This window comes from Schistocerca piceifrons, chromosome 4 (assembly GCF_021461385.2).
Source record: "Schistocerca piceifrons isolate TAMUIC-IGC-003096 chromosome 4, iqSchPice1.1, whole genome shotgun sequence".
In the NCBI taxonomy this organism is placed as follows: Eukaryota; Metazoa; Arthropoda; class Insecta; order Orthoptera; family Acrididae; genus Schistocerca; species Schistocerca piceifrons.
Window position 1 is genome coordinate 253,950,041 of NC_060141.1, and position 13,600 is coordinate 253,963,640.

Below are 13,600 nucleotides of genomic sequence, written 5' to 3' on the forward strand. Positions count from 1 at the left end.
AGAGGACAGCGCTAGCGCAACGAGTTGTTCACGTCATATTCGTTGGACTGTTGCCTGTAAACACGTGCCACATCTGTGCTTTTGGAAGGGAGATGTGGCGGTGACGTGGCCCTGTTGTTACCGCGTAGTGATATGCGAAGAAAGGAAAAAATCGAGATGCGAGCAGTGATTAAGTACGTCGTAAAGAATGGTATAAAAGTAAAGGACATTCATTCCGATTTCCAGAATATACCGAGGGACTCCGCTCTTTCATCTTCAACTGTGTCCAACTGGACAAATGAATTTAAATGTGAACGGGACAGCTTAAATGATGATCCACGCAGTAATGGGCCAAAATGTTCCACTACTCCAGAAATCATTGCAAAAGTGCACAAAATGGTCATGGAAGATCCCTGATTGAAAGTGCGTGAAATTGCTCACGCTTGCCAGATGTCATCTGAAAGGATACATCACTTTTTAACTGAAGAATTAGATATGATAAAAGTTATCTGCAAGATGGTGCCGCGACTCTTGACGCTGGATGAAAAAAGCATGAGAATGGACATATCGGAACAATGTTTGGCCCGTTTTAGGAGAAACTAAGAAGACATTTTGCGCCGATTTGTGACCATAGATGAAACTTGTGTGCATGAAACTTGTGTGCATTACTATACCCCAGAGACAAAACAACAGTCAAAGCAGTGGAAGCATACTGATTCTTCATCACCAAAGAAATCAAAGACAATTCCTTCGACGGGAAAGGTCATGGCATCTGTGTTCTGGGATACGTAGGGGATTCTGTTTGTAGATTCTTTACCCACTGGGCAAACAATTACTTGAGAATACTATGCTAACCTCCTGGATAATTGCAACAACAGATACTCGAAAAAAGTCGGGTTTAGCAAGGAAGCAAGTCATCTATCAAGACAATGCGCACTCGCGCACATGTGCCGGCGCCATGGCAAAATTACACGAACTAAGGTATAAATCGTTGTCTCACCAGCCTTATTCACCTGATGTCTCCGGTACACTTCTATCTGTTCCCAAAACTGAAAATGTTTGTTGGTGGACGAAGATTCACTTCGAACGAAGAACTGATAGTCGCAGCTGACAATTATTCAGCAGGCCTGGAAGAAACTCATTTTCAAGATGGGATCATGGCACTGGAACATTGTTCGACCAAGTGCATTCATCCACACGGAGATTACATTGAAAAACAAAAAAGTTTCAGTGATGTTTTTTTCTAGTCCTTTCCGAGCACTTTTCAAACCACCCTAGTATTTTCAACGATCTCTGGAATTTTGTATACTGTATGTGATTAAATATATGAAGACTTGCATTTTTTCATAAAAGTAATTATTAGACATGTGTTAATTAGCAAAAATTTGATGAACGTTTTCTATAAGTAATGTAGGTAACCGAACTAAACAAAAAATGAATAAATGACAGAAAATACAGTGAGATTCGAGAAAGTGATCCATTGATTACGTGATTATTATTGTACAACGCTGCTGAGTGAGCCACAACGCCTGGCATGAAAACTGCCTTCTTATTACGGAATTAAATTTCCTTAGAAAAATGCCCCATTGTCTGAGGAGCTTTTGGGTCTGGTTTCGTACTGCTTTTGGTATTGATATTTGAGTTCTGAGTTTCACGTAGTACAAATATAAAAAAAAACTACAAAAATAATACTTCCATGTGGTTCCCTTGAGAGCAATGCTGTCCTTACGTCACACGCATCTGGTGGGGAGGAAGCAAGAGGGTTTGGGGACGGAGAAGGGGGGGCATATATGTAATGTAAAGTACGACATGCTGTGTGCACAGTTCGAGTATTCGAGCGATGTTTCTCGAAACGTGATCTCACATACTTCTACACAAGCAACTTGACATGCACATAGTGTGAACACGAAATCCACCAATAGAATTTCTGATAATGTTGAGGAATACTTTGGTATGAAGAACCCATGGTACTTTTTGGCCCCGTAGAGATTAATTTCACTTCGTTTGATTTCATACTCCCATTAATATTAGTACCCATATTCCTCTGACAATATCTCACTGCCGTCCAAATGTCAACTGAACGCTCTGCATGAAATATCAACAAAATTCGACGTTTTGGGACTGTTTCTTAAAGTGAGCGACAGACTGATTGCTAGCTACATTGACTTCAACACCAGTAAAGTGTAGGATCCAGTGCTCACACACCCAACTGTAATCACGACTCCCGGCCTGAGCAGCATTGAGGGACCAGAGTTGCTGCCTAGCATGTAGCGATCGCAGACTCTCCCCTCTCTTTCCTCCCCCCCCCCACCCCCCCCCCCCCCCCTCCCCGGAACCCACTCACATTCCTGTTCCCGACATTGCATGAGGCCAGGCACTGCTGGAAGGAGTTGGGAGCAATAGGAGTATAAAAGAGGCATGATGCAAAGACAGTCATTCTGATGGGATCGCCTGAAGATGACTGCACAGTGTGCAGTGAAAATGTTGTACTCCGTCAACGACTGTACCCGGTTCGTAATAAAAAGAACATTACAAACTGTTGATTCACTAGGAACGGTTAAGATCACACATGTGTTTAGAGGGCTTTGGAGGAGTGCTCAGTTATCAAATGTTCTTATCACACTGTGGAGACCAAGTAGGACTTACGCAGCAGCAGTTCGTTAGATTCGAGTCTCGCATGTGTTGTGAGTAAAATTCTTAGCTAACATTTCGCCTCAAACCCTCCGTTGTAGCCATGCTGACTGCAGAAGCATGGGTCGCTGTAATATCCAGCCATATAATTTTCGAATTCTGCACTACCTGTACCCCAAAACGGTCACCTTTTATGTTTCTGCTCTGTTTTGATCGCTTACAGCATATGCTGCTACCTGTGTCTCTGTTAGAGCTGCACGTGGTGTTGACATTAGTTTCGATGATAGTGATGTTTTCATTGCTCTGATGTAAAAAATAACAGGCGAATTAATTTTAGAAGGGAAAGCTGATGGTACTGATATTTATCCAGATACCCGTGGGAAAGTAACGAATAAGAGAACATGTAGTGAAGTGTGTGAAATATCAGGTTTATTGAATAGGTGTTTACTACTTTCAACACTAAAATTGGTATATTTACTAACTTATAGATTTGGTTCTGGTGTCATTTTAAAGCTAAATACATCAAGTTTGCTACCTTATACCTAAACAGGATTAATGTGATTTCAATGGGTTCTGTGGCACACATCCCTCTAGAAGACGATTTTCTGCCAAACTCGCCACAGTATGTCACGCGTCATTTGTTCAATTGTGAGACAGATTCAAGCTACGAGCTATGATAGATATGTTAGTAAGCGTGGAAGAAATAATTTCCCTAAATGAATCCCCAGAAGAAAAATTCATGAGGTACATTTCCGGTTAACGGGGTTCCTATGCAATTAGCGTACCGTCACACGCATCCATTTACCCGAAAAAGGGGCATATAGAAAATCCTGAATGTTGGATTGTTTCGATGTGCAATCTTGCATAAACTGTATACTGCGCGCCGGCCGGGGTGGCCGAGCGCTTCTAGGCGCTACAGTCTGGAGACATGCGACCGCTACGGTCGCAGGTTCGAATCCTGCCTCGGACATGGATGTGTGTGATGTCCTTAGGTTAGTTAGGTTTAAGTAGTTCTAAGTTCTAGGGGACTGATGACCTTAGAAGTTAAGTCTCATAGTGCTCAGAGCCATTTGAACCATTTGTATACTGCGTTCTCCGTCAACAACATCAGTCTGAGGCATTCAACCTTATCTAAGTATACTAAAAAGAAAACTTACAGCTAGCACACTTGGTACCGGTCGGAGTCGCGATTCTGTACTGGCGTAGCATGTGAGTCATAACTTGATTTATTTCTTTTCAAGATGATACGAAGACTAAGTCTCTAAGTCATACCCATAACTTGGTACGAAGTATCAATGGAATAAAGTACTTTTTGGTACAACTTGTATTGTATCAACTAAATGAATTTTCGTAAAACAGCTCGGATAGTAAAAAGTGTAAGAGGTCCATGATTAAGGAATTTATTGCTAGCGCAGATGTAGTTTCGATGGATTGCTCACTTGCTGCCTGCGATATGTAAGCTCTATGAGAATCGCAGACCAGAGAGCAGTGCCGGCAGCAGTAGTAGTGGTATCACCGGCAATAAGTAGCAGCTAGCAGTGGGGTGTATGGAGTTGACGGGGCCGGTCGTGGGGAGCGAAGGCGGTGCCTGAGCGATGTAGTGCAATGTAAAAGCAGCTGCGCGCGTATGTGGTTTGTTAACTAAATTTGTACTATTGTTATATCAAGTCCCAAAGAAAATAATCTTTTGATAATAATCTTTTTTATAAAATTAACTTTTGACAGTCATTCATCTGCATTTAAAGAATTTACTAATTTCTGCAATCCATGGTCATCCCGATTAACGTAAGGAAAAATCAGCTGTTTATTTTTATACGTGACAAATTTAGCGGCCAGCATTGCACTGGACTGTGCCAGAAAAATTTCTTATAGGAGCAGATATATACGCGTTATCCGGCAACTTCATTGTGGTAACAAATTTCAATTTATTCAGAATGATATTTAAGGGCCATGACGCAACACTGCTGACGTCCAAATTTACCAGTTTAGATTCACAGTCAGTTAATTATTGAAAGGATATATATGATTCATATTTTTTATTGAGAGGTTAGTCACGTTATTATTCCGAGGTAACGGAATAGTGAACTATTGGGAGGTTACACTAAATGTGAAGGTTATACATATTATTTTTACTGTTGTGGGGTTACAAAAGTATCATAAAAGTCGCATCAACACGTGTCTTTAAAGTGTGTTCCCCTGTCAGTAAGAGCCGAAAGAAATATTTTGGTCGTTCCAAATTGTGATGTAGCTCTTTTTATGTCTGAATGTTTCAGACTACACCGCAATAAGGCAAATTATGTCTAAGAATGATTTGTACCAGTTTTTTGTTGGAATAAAGTCTTGATTCAGTAAAACATTTCGTCTGTCTGCTAATTTTAATATTTCATAACAAGATTCTTAAGATTAGATAAACCAAGTTTCATCATTTCCAAAAAGCATAATTATTAAAAATTTACGGTTTTCAAAAAGTGTTGAAAACACCACTGTCCCTACCACATCTAGGGTGACTCAGGCTGGTCTCGAGTGTTTTAGAACTCGTGTGTCTGAAGTAAAAGAAACACACGTCGCACTGGAGAAGCCATATAGGTCTGCGAGCAAGTCTGTAAACGCAGAGACGGCGGCCCTCCTGGGCACCCACTGCCCCCTCCCGCTCCCCTTTAAGGACTTCCGCACTGGGAAAGCCGGCACGGTCTCAGGGACGGATCCTTCCGCGCAAGCGCCAGCCGGGCTGCCGGCGGAGGTCTCCCACAAGGCCAGCCGCCGCGTAAAGTGGCTACGCGCTCCGTCACGGGCGCTCAGCCTTATCTGTCATACTCTGTTCACGCTCTGTAACCAGGTCAAAGGGACACACCTCTGGTGTTGCCGCCTTCTATCCTGCTCCTAAAAGAGACCTCCACGCTTTCTTGCACGGCGGAGAATTGAGAGACGCCACAGTGCAGCGGTCTGAAAATAAGAGTTGTTTGCAGGGCCACCTTCCGCAATGGCTGTGAAACTCATATGAAGGCAATTTTTTAAAGCTTGAAAAAAATGAAGTGCAAAATGCGACAAAAGAAAGTGCTAGGTCCTAAAAGCGAAAAAGCTGAAGCTGACAGTGCAAGCAAGTTTTCTTCGACATGAGACTCCACCATCAGAGTGTGAAAAATCTTCTGACTTCAGAACGAGACTGAATGAAGCGAATTCGTAAATTCACTGTAACTACATTAATTGAAATATTGTCACAAAACTTAACACGTATACAGAAAAACTCAGATTGTTGAAGCTGCATTTCATATTTCTGCCACGAGAGTGCAGCAGTGACCAGTCAGTATTAGAACAGGAAGAAAGCCGTAGCCTAAGTGCCGACTGGCCGTGCTTTCGAACGCATGTATATGCCCCTACCTGTGCACACAGGGGACGCTGGTTAGTCTGCTAGTCACGGTGCAGAAGTGCAGACACGTGTTGGAATATACATATACATTGCATGTAGCTTTATGTATTAGCTTCTTGGTGAACTCCTCATAATTTCGCTAATGGTCGTACTTACTGTGATATTCGCATTTCAGTAAGATGCTCTGCGAAATTCGAAAAAGTCTGAAACGAAAAATACGGGTTGATGCTGCAAATGAAATCTTTCTTTAGACTTGGGAGAAGGTCTCTGTCGGTCTCGAATGTTGAGAAAATGGAGTTTATGTTGGATATTCACTTCCAATCTTCTAAACTATTCGACATATCGAAACGGTATTTTGCCGAATGATAGGACACAATGAGGAGAGTTTCTTTTCGTATGGTTAATGTGTCGAACTTTGTTATCTACGCCGATACAGTCAAAGCCACAGTTTTTATTTAATTCTTTCAGTCAAGTATTATAATTTTAAAAAGAGTCATTGAAGAATAGTGAGAAGAGAATTTTCTAGTATGAAAGCAGACATGAAATATCTCCTTAAATGTTACAGCAAACCGAAACTGAGTTTCTCTGTGAGGTAATAACGTCTTTGGTCGCCTACTGCTTATTTGATAAGACAGTTTGTTTGAAGGTTCTGTTCCAACAGCTGTTGCAAGTTGTGTCTGTGCATTTTATGGTGTGTTTTGGCAAAAAGAACCCACCATTTAATGTGGCAGTTAGAGAAATTTAAGTAATACTCAAAACTCGTCACTGATGATAATGCGAAGAAAAAAAGTTTAACAACTCAGATGAAAATGAATTGCCAACTCCGGTGCAATTTCAGGGAAATCCTGTGAACCAATCTATCATTAATATTGAACAGCTTTCTTTCTTCACCTTAGTTATATTCGACATATGAAAAAGTACAGATATTAGGGTATCATCTTTCCTTTCCTATCCCTGTACACAGTGAAGGAGAGAATCTTCTTACTATAAATACCTCTTAATCCATTAGAAATATTGATTTTGACGAATAGATAGCAAGGTTCTGCAAGTCTTCAGTGAGTTCCCAGCTGCAGTATTACGGAAGAGTGTTATTAGATCAATTCTACTCCACAACAAAAATACAGAATTGTTCCAATAGAAATAACAAATTCGATGTCTGTGTGTCTGTGGCTAACAAAGTTACAAAAACAAGAGAGACACTTTTTATGAACTGATTGACACTAATCATTAAACTTAAAATAGATTATAAAAACGTATAATCCGTCTTTAACACATCAAAAGGATAAAGGTGAAGAAAATAATCAACTCAGCGTCAGTGGGGTTATGAACAAAAAGACCGTACACTATGAAGCCCGAATTATTTCCATGTTTCTCAGATGAAGAACGGGGAGCAAATCCTATGTAAGATCCCATTCCAGTCATTCAATATTAAAAATACGATGAGCTAAAGGATTTTGCCGAAACTGCAATATAATTGGCTAGTTATTTTTGTCTGAATTGTTAGAACCTCTTCTCTTTTAATGAAGGATCATTAATTATGAGCAATGACTATATTTATCTTGTTGATAGGTTTAATTTTGCAACTTATGCTGAAACACAGTATAATTAGGACAAACTATTCTTATAGTAGCTATAGCGACGTAATTCTGTAACACTGTCATATTAAAGCAGCAATTTGTGACATAGAGGTCAATAGCTTATGGAAAACTTCATTTTTTGGTTTACAGTAAAGTTCATGTTTATTTTGATACCAGCAAATTCTCTCTTAAAAATTACGGCCATGCCATTAAGGCAGAGTTATTAAACACGGTTTTCCGGAACTCCTTCACCAAACAAGACGAAGTAAATATTCCTGAATTTCAACAAAAACAACTGCCAAGATGAGAAACATAGAAGTTGCAATGCAGTTTAAATCACTTAATAAAGGCAAGGCCTACGGTCCAGATGGTATACAGAGTATGCTGACACAACAGCTCCACATTTAGCAATTATATACAACCTATCACTGACAGAAAGATCCGTACGTAAAGACTGGAAAATTTCCCAAGTCACACCAGTAGCCAAAAAGGGAAGTAGGAGTAATCCGCTAAATTACAGACCCATATCGCTAACATCGATTTGCAGTACGGTTTTTGAACATATGCTGTATTCGAACATTATGAATTACCTCGAAGAGAACAATTTATTGACACATAGCACGTATTCATATATTATAGTTCTTGTGAAACACAGAATCTCCTTATACTCATGATGTAATGAGTGCTATCGACAGGGGATGTCAAATTAATTCCATATTTTTAGATTTTCAGAAGGCTTTCGACACCGTTTCTCACAAGCGTCTTCTAACCAAGCTGCGTACCTTGAGAATATTGCCTCAGTTGTGCGACTGGATCCGTGATTTCGTCTCAGAAAGGTCACAATTCGTAGTAATACGTGGAAAGTCGTCGTGTAAAACAAAAGTAATATCCGGCGTGATGGTGTTATAGGCCCTGTGTTCTTCCTGAACTGTGTTAACGACATAGAAGACAATCTAAGTAGCCGTCTTAGATTGTTTGAGATGATGCTTTCATCTACCATCTTGTAAAGTCATCAGATGACCAAAACGAATTGCAAAACGATTTAGAGAAGATATCCGTATGGTGCTAAATGTGGCAATTGACCCTGAATAATGAAATGTGTGAAGTTATTCACATGAGTACTAAAAGAAATCCGATAAATTTTGATTAAGCGATAAGTTACAGTAATCTGACGGCAGGAAATTCAACTAATTGCTTAGGGATTACAATAACAAATAACCTTAATTGGAACGATCACATAGATAATGCTATGGGTAGAACGAAGCAAAGACTGAGATTCACTGGCAGAACACTTAGAATGTGAAACAGGTCTACTAAAGAGACTGATTACATCACGCTTGTCCGCCCTATACTGGAGTATTGCTGTGCGATGTGGGATCCGTATGAGGTGGGACATGGAGAAAGTACAAAGAAGGGCACTTCGTTTTGTATTATCGCGAAATAGGGCGATAGTGCTAAAGACACAATAAGTGAATTGGGGTATCAGTCATTGAAAGAAAGGCGTTTTTCGTTGTGACAGGACCTTCTTATGAAATTTCAATGAACATTTTTCTCCTCAGATTGCGAAAACGTTCTGTTTGCACCTACCTACATAGGGAAAAATGATCATCACGATAATATAAGTGAAATCAGGGCTCGTACAGAAAAATTTAAGTGCTCGTTTTTTCCCGCGCGCCATTCGAGAGTGGAACGGTAGAGAGAGAGTTTCAAGGTGGTTCATTGAACCCTCTGCCAGGACCTTTATTGTGAATAGCAGAGTAATCACGTTGATGTAAATGTAGGTGAAAATAATTACATACAGTAACTGACACTTTGCAAGAACCTTTTGTATCATGAGTAATGTGTAAGGGGGGAGAGTTGTACCTGGTCGAAACAGTACCAACGAACACATGATATTTTTAGGCCACATATTCTGGTCTAGTGATGATTTAGGAAAGAATTGAAGGAATGCCCATTACAGAGCGCTAAAAACAGCTTCCGCAATTTTCTACACCTCTAGTGGTTGTCAGAGATGAGGTTAGAATAGGGAGAAACAGGTGGCCACCCAACGTTGCATTGTTGCCAAATTTGTTCAAAATAGCTGGTCCAATATGGCGGCCATAAATGTGTCAACATCACAGTGACATCATGGCGGGATATTCAAATTTTGGCGGGGAAATTGGTCATTTGGGCTACATCCACTAACCTAATCCCTTCCCCTCCCCCACCCCATGCCTCTTCCACACTTCCACCCCTCACCTTCTCTCTCCCATCTGGAAATGGTGGGAACAGGACTCAGTTTGAGCTGTGTTGGCTGATAGGATAGTGGTGAGTCTTTATATTCTACACATTGGTCCCCTCCTCCATCTGGAAATTGACAGGAAAAGGACTTAATCTGTGCTGAGCTGCCAGATAAGATGGACATAAGTCTTTATTTTATAAGCATTGATTATTTAAACAAATTGAGTTGCCATTGACAGTAACTCCAACAAGGGTGTTCATTATGAGGTCCAGTGTCCAACTGACCTAGTTCACAACACCACCACCATGGCGCTGTCTTGGCCCTCCTTTTCCCCTTCCCATGACATAATCCAAATTGCAGGAAAAGACTCAGCCTGTGTCTAGCGACTGGACTGGGAGGTCGGATGTAATTGTTTTTTGTGTTCAGTGGATGAGCTGTCTGCACTGGAGAAGGAGGGGCTTAACAGTAATATTAGCTGCAACTGTGCAGCTGTAGACTGTGTCGATAGCAATAATATTTGGTGAAGATTGATTCTTTTTATCACATAATCACAATCTACCTGGATGGGGCTAGGATACACTTCGCAACTCATGCTCATAAATGTGTGTGCTGCAACTGAAGATCATTAAATAAAACTGCAGCCAGTTTTCTGAAGTGCAAGAGGGAAGACGTTCACTCTGGAGCGCAGGCACCACTGGGAGAGGGACCAGGTGACGGGGTTATGGCGCACCACGTAGTAGCCACAGGAGTGCTCCCGTATTTCCTGTCACTGTTGGAAAGAGCCGTGGTCTTCCACCTTCCCAACCCCAGCGCACGCATTCACTTACTCGTTGAACACGAACTACTTTGGGAGTTATTCCGTCTGGCGTTTAAGCAATGTCCAGAATGTTGTCATTTTAATAACTTGAAGATGCCGCAGGAACTGTAGGTACCAGTACAAAGACAGACAAAGAGCTTTGCAGATGACGTGAGAATAAATAATTACACGTTTTATTTTGAGGAATATCACCGCCGCACTTCAGCACACACTCTCAAAAAAACCCTGCACGATTGTAAAACCGCCCTGAGACACTTCACGCGTTTGTGCGAAACAGATCCCGAAATCAATATCAGTTGATATATCTGATTTTACAAGCCAAAACGACGATATCTGGAAGTCGAAATAAATATCTCTGTACCTCTAAACGGGACGCTCACCACTTTTCGAGTTTTAGCTGCTTGTATCAAGGCACTGCCAAAGGAACAGAGAGAGAAAAATTTCTGAATCCTACAGCTGCTGTGGTTTTCATCACAGTGAGTGGGGTTAGTTTATATTTTCTGCTAGAGTAGGGACGTTGTTTTCCTCACTTCTCGAAGCACACACTGCTGTCTAAGGACAGACGAGAAAATGAGAACAATTGCACAAACAGAAATTGAAGCACTGTCCTAAAGACGAGGAAAGTGGCTGGAATTTTCGCTGAATTTTCCATGTCCATGGTCTAGAGATGCTCTAAAGCAACAATGACGGCTGAGGTGCAGCATCCTGCCCGTCCAAACCAGAAGAGGATGGTCTGCATGGACTCATCTCTGAACACTCAAACAAAGGAGATATCATGTGACTCTCAGACGCCACATAACTTTCTGTGGATACCTTGTCACCAACTTGTTCGAACCAGTCTGTAGAGACTCCTATGCCCCGCATAGAGGATGTCTTGTGACTGTCTGACGTCATGCAACTCCTTGCAAATGGAGCATTCTGACTGGTTCTTAGCGAATTTAGCAACCAAACTGCTGCTGCTTTCAGTATGGGAGCACTGTCCGCCATTTTCTGCAGACAGACGGATTATGATACTTTCAGGGGCAAAACTATTTTTTACAGTCAAAAAAAGACATGTACAGTCATATTGCACTGACAGTTAAACCATCCAAAAATAGTCAACAGATCAAGAAACACGGAAAATACCGCCAAGGACACTATCTTAATTAATCTGTTTCACTACAGTCTAGGAAATCTTGAGTGTTTCAGCATGAAACCAATCTCCAACCAGGCTATATCACCACATTCCATATCGATGAGGTAAACACAGTTCTTACCGTGCACCATATAAAATAATCTCTTCTGCATACAGCTATCGACCACCAGCACCTTATAGATACACTGAAAAGATAAACAGATTCCAAAAAAAGAAAAAGAAAAACAAGCACATGTACCAGTCCTTGCAGTGCTAGATATTACCCGCGAGGTTGGTTGGCAGTCCACGCGGCAAACGGTCATGAGTCAACTTCCCCCCAGCCACTTACCTGACACGCGATCAGAGCACCCTCAGTGATCCACGCTCACTCTCCAAAATGGTCTACAAAGGCGTTACTGCTTCCAGACCCAAACTGCTTGATTGCTTGCTGCCATGCTTGCTACAGCCCTTTCAATACTCCAAGATAACAAGAATTTATGAATCTGCACATGGATTGCCAGAAAATATCATACCATTTATGTGATAATTTTCGATATCAAGCACATAGCAGTATTTTTTCGATCGCTTAGACAGTATAAGTGGCAATTCTTTTTCTAGGAACCCTGAAACTTTAGTTAGGTGCAGCGAGGTGGACCATGCTACAATCCACTGAGTAACTAGAAATTTGTCTCGTCTGTGACGATCTCTATATGAAAACCTGCAATAATAGATGAAAGTGGTAATTTCACTCGTACTTTACTTACCAATAGCGACGTCAATTATATAATCATCCTTATACTTTACAAAGTCAACTAAGGTGTTTCTCATCACTAGAGAATCACCAAACGTCACTTCCACTGCTCTTTCACCATCTAGAAGCACACATCACACACCACAATCGATGTTCTCTCAACCAAATGAAGATGGGAAATGAGTAGAAGCTGTCAACCGGACAATTTAAATGGGAGGGAATAATGGTCAAACGCTAACTCCCGCCCACACTGAATCTCTTCAAATTCCAATGGAGAACACACGCAATCACGAAGATTGCCCAACATGTACTCAGAATTAGGTCTCTAAGCAGCCGCAAAGAGGGCGACACGTGTAGGTCTGCTGCATTCCTGTACCTGCAACCCAGTTGGCTCCTTCAGTACAGACGGCTCCGGTTCTAAGCTGGTAATGTCAATCATTCCGGCCACGGGCCACTGGCCACCGCCCCTACGCGCCTCGCACCCCAAGCAGAACTGTCCTCGGAAACCAGACGCATGCGTTTCATCACTGTAATGCCAATACTACCATTGCAGTCTCAATTTGATGACATTCGACAGTGAGCGAAGTATCGGCAATACTCCCTCCTGAAGACAGAGGCTCTCGAATGATGAAAACATGTACCATTCTTATGACTCGAGATAATTTTCCACATAAAAGAATCTTTCATGCAATTTTCCACGTCAAATTCGTACCTCCCCTTACGACCTGACATAGTCATTTTCGTCGTACACTCATGCTCAAAAGTATCCGAACGACCTGAATTGCATTTCGCCTGATTCGCATACAACCAACATAACGCAGCTGCCTAGCAGGTCCTCTATCGCTCCTTGGTACAGTCGTTTGACTATTGAAAATGGTTCCAACAAGTCACCATTAGAAAACACTACTCTGTATCGCAATAACTCTAGATGTAAAGTAATACTACGATACTACAATAAATGACATACCTGAAATGTTACCACTCTCATTATTACGTCAAATATGTAATGCACGTTGTAAGCTCGTCGTATTCATGATTTCTTCTTCAAAGTAACATACCGTACTTATTGTTTAACACAAAATGGCATTACAAATTTAAGTTATTCACGAGCAGCTAGTTGAGAAGATGTATGAACTTCAAATG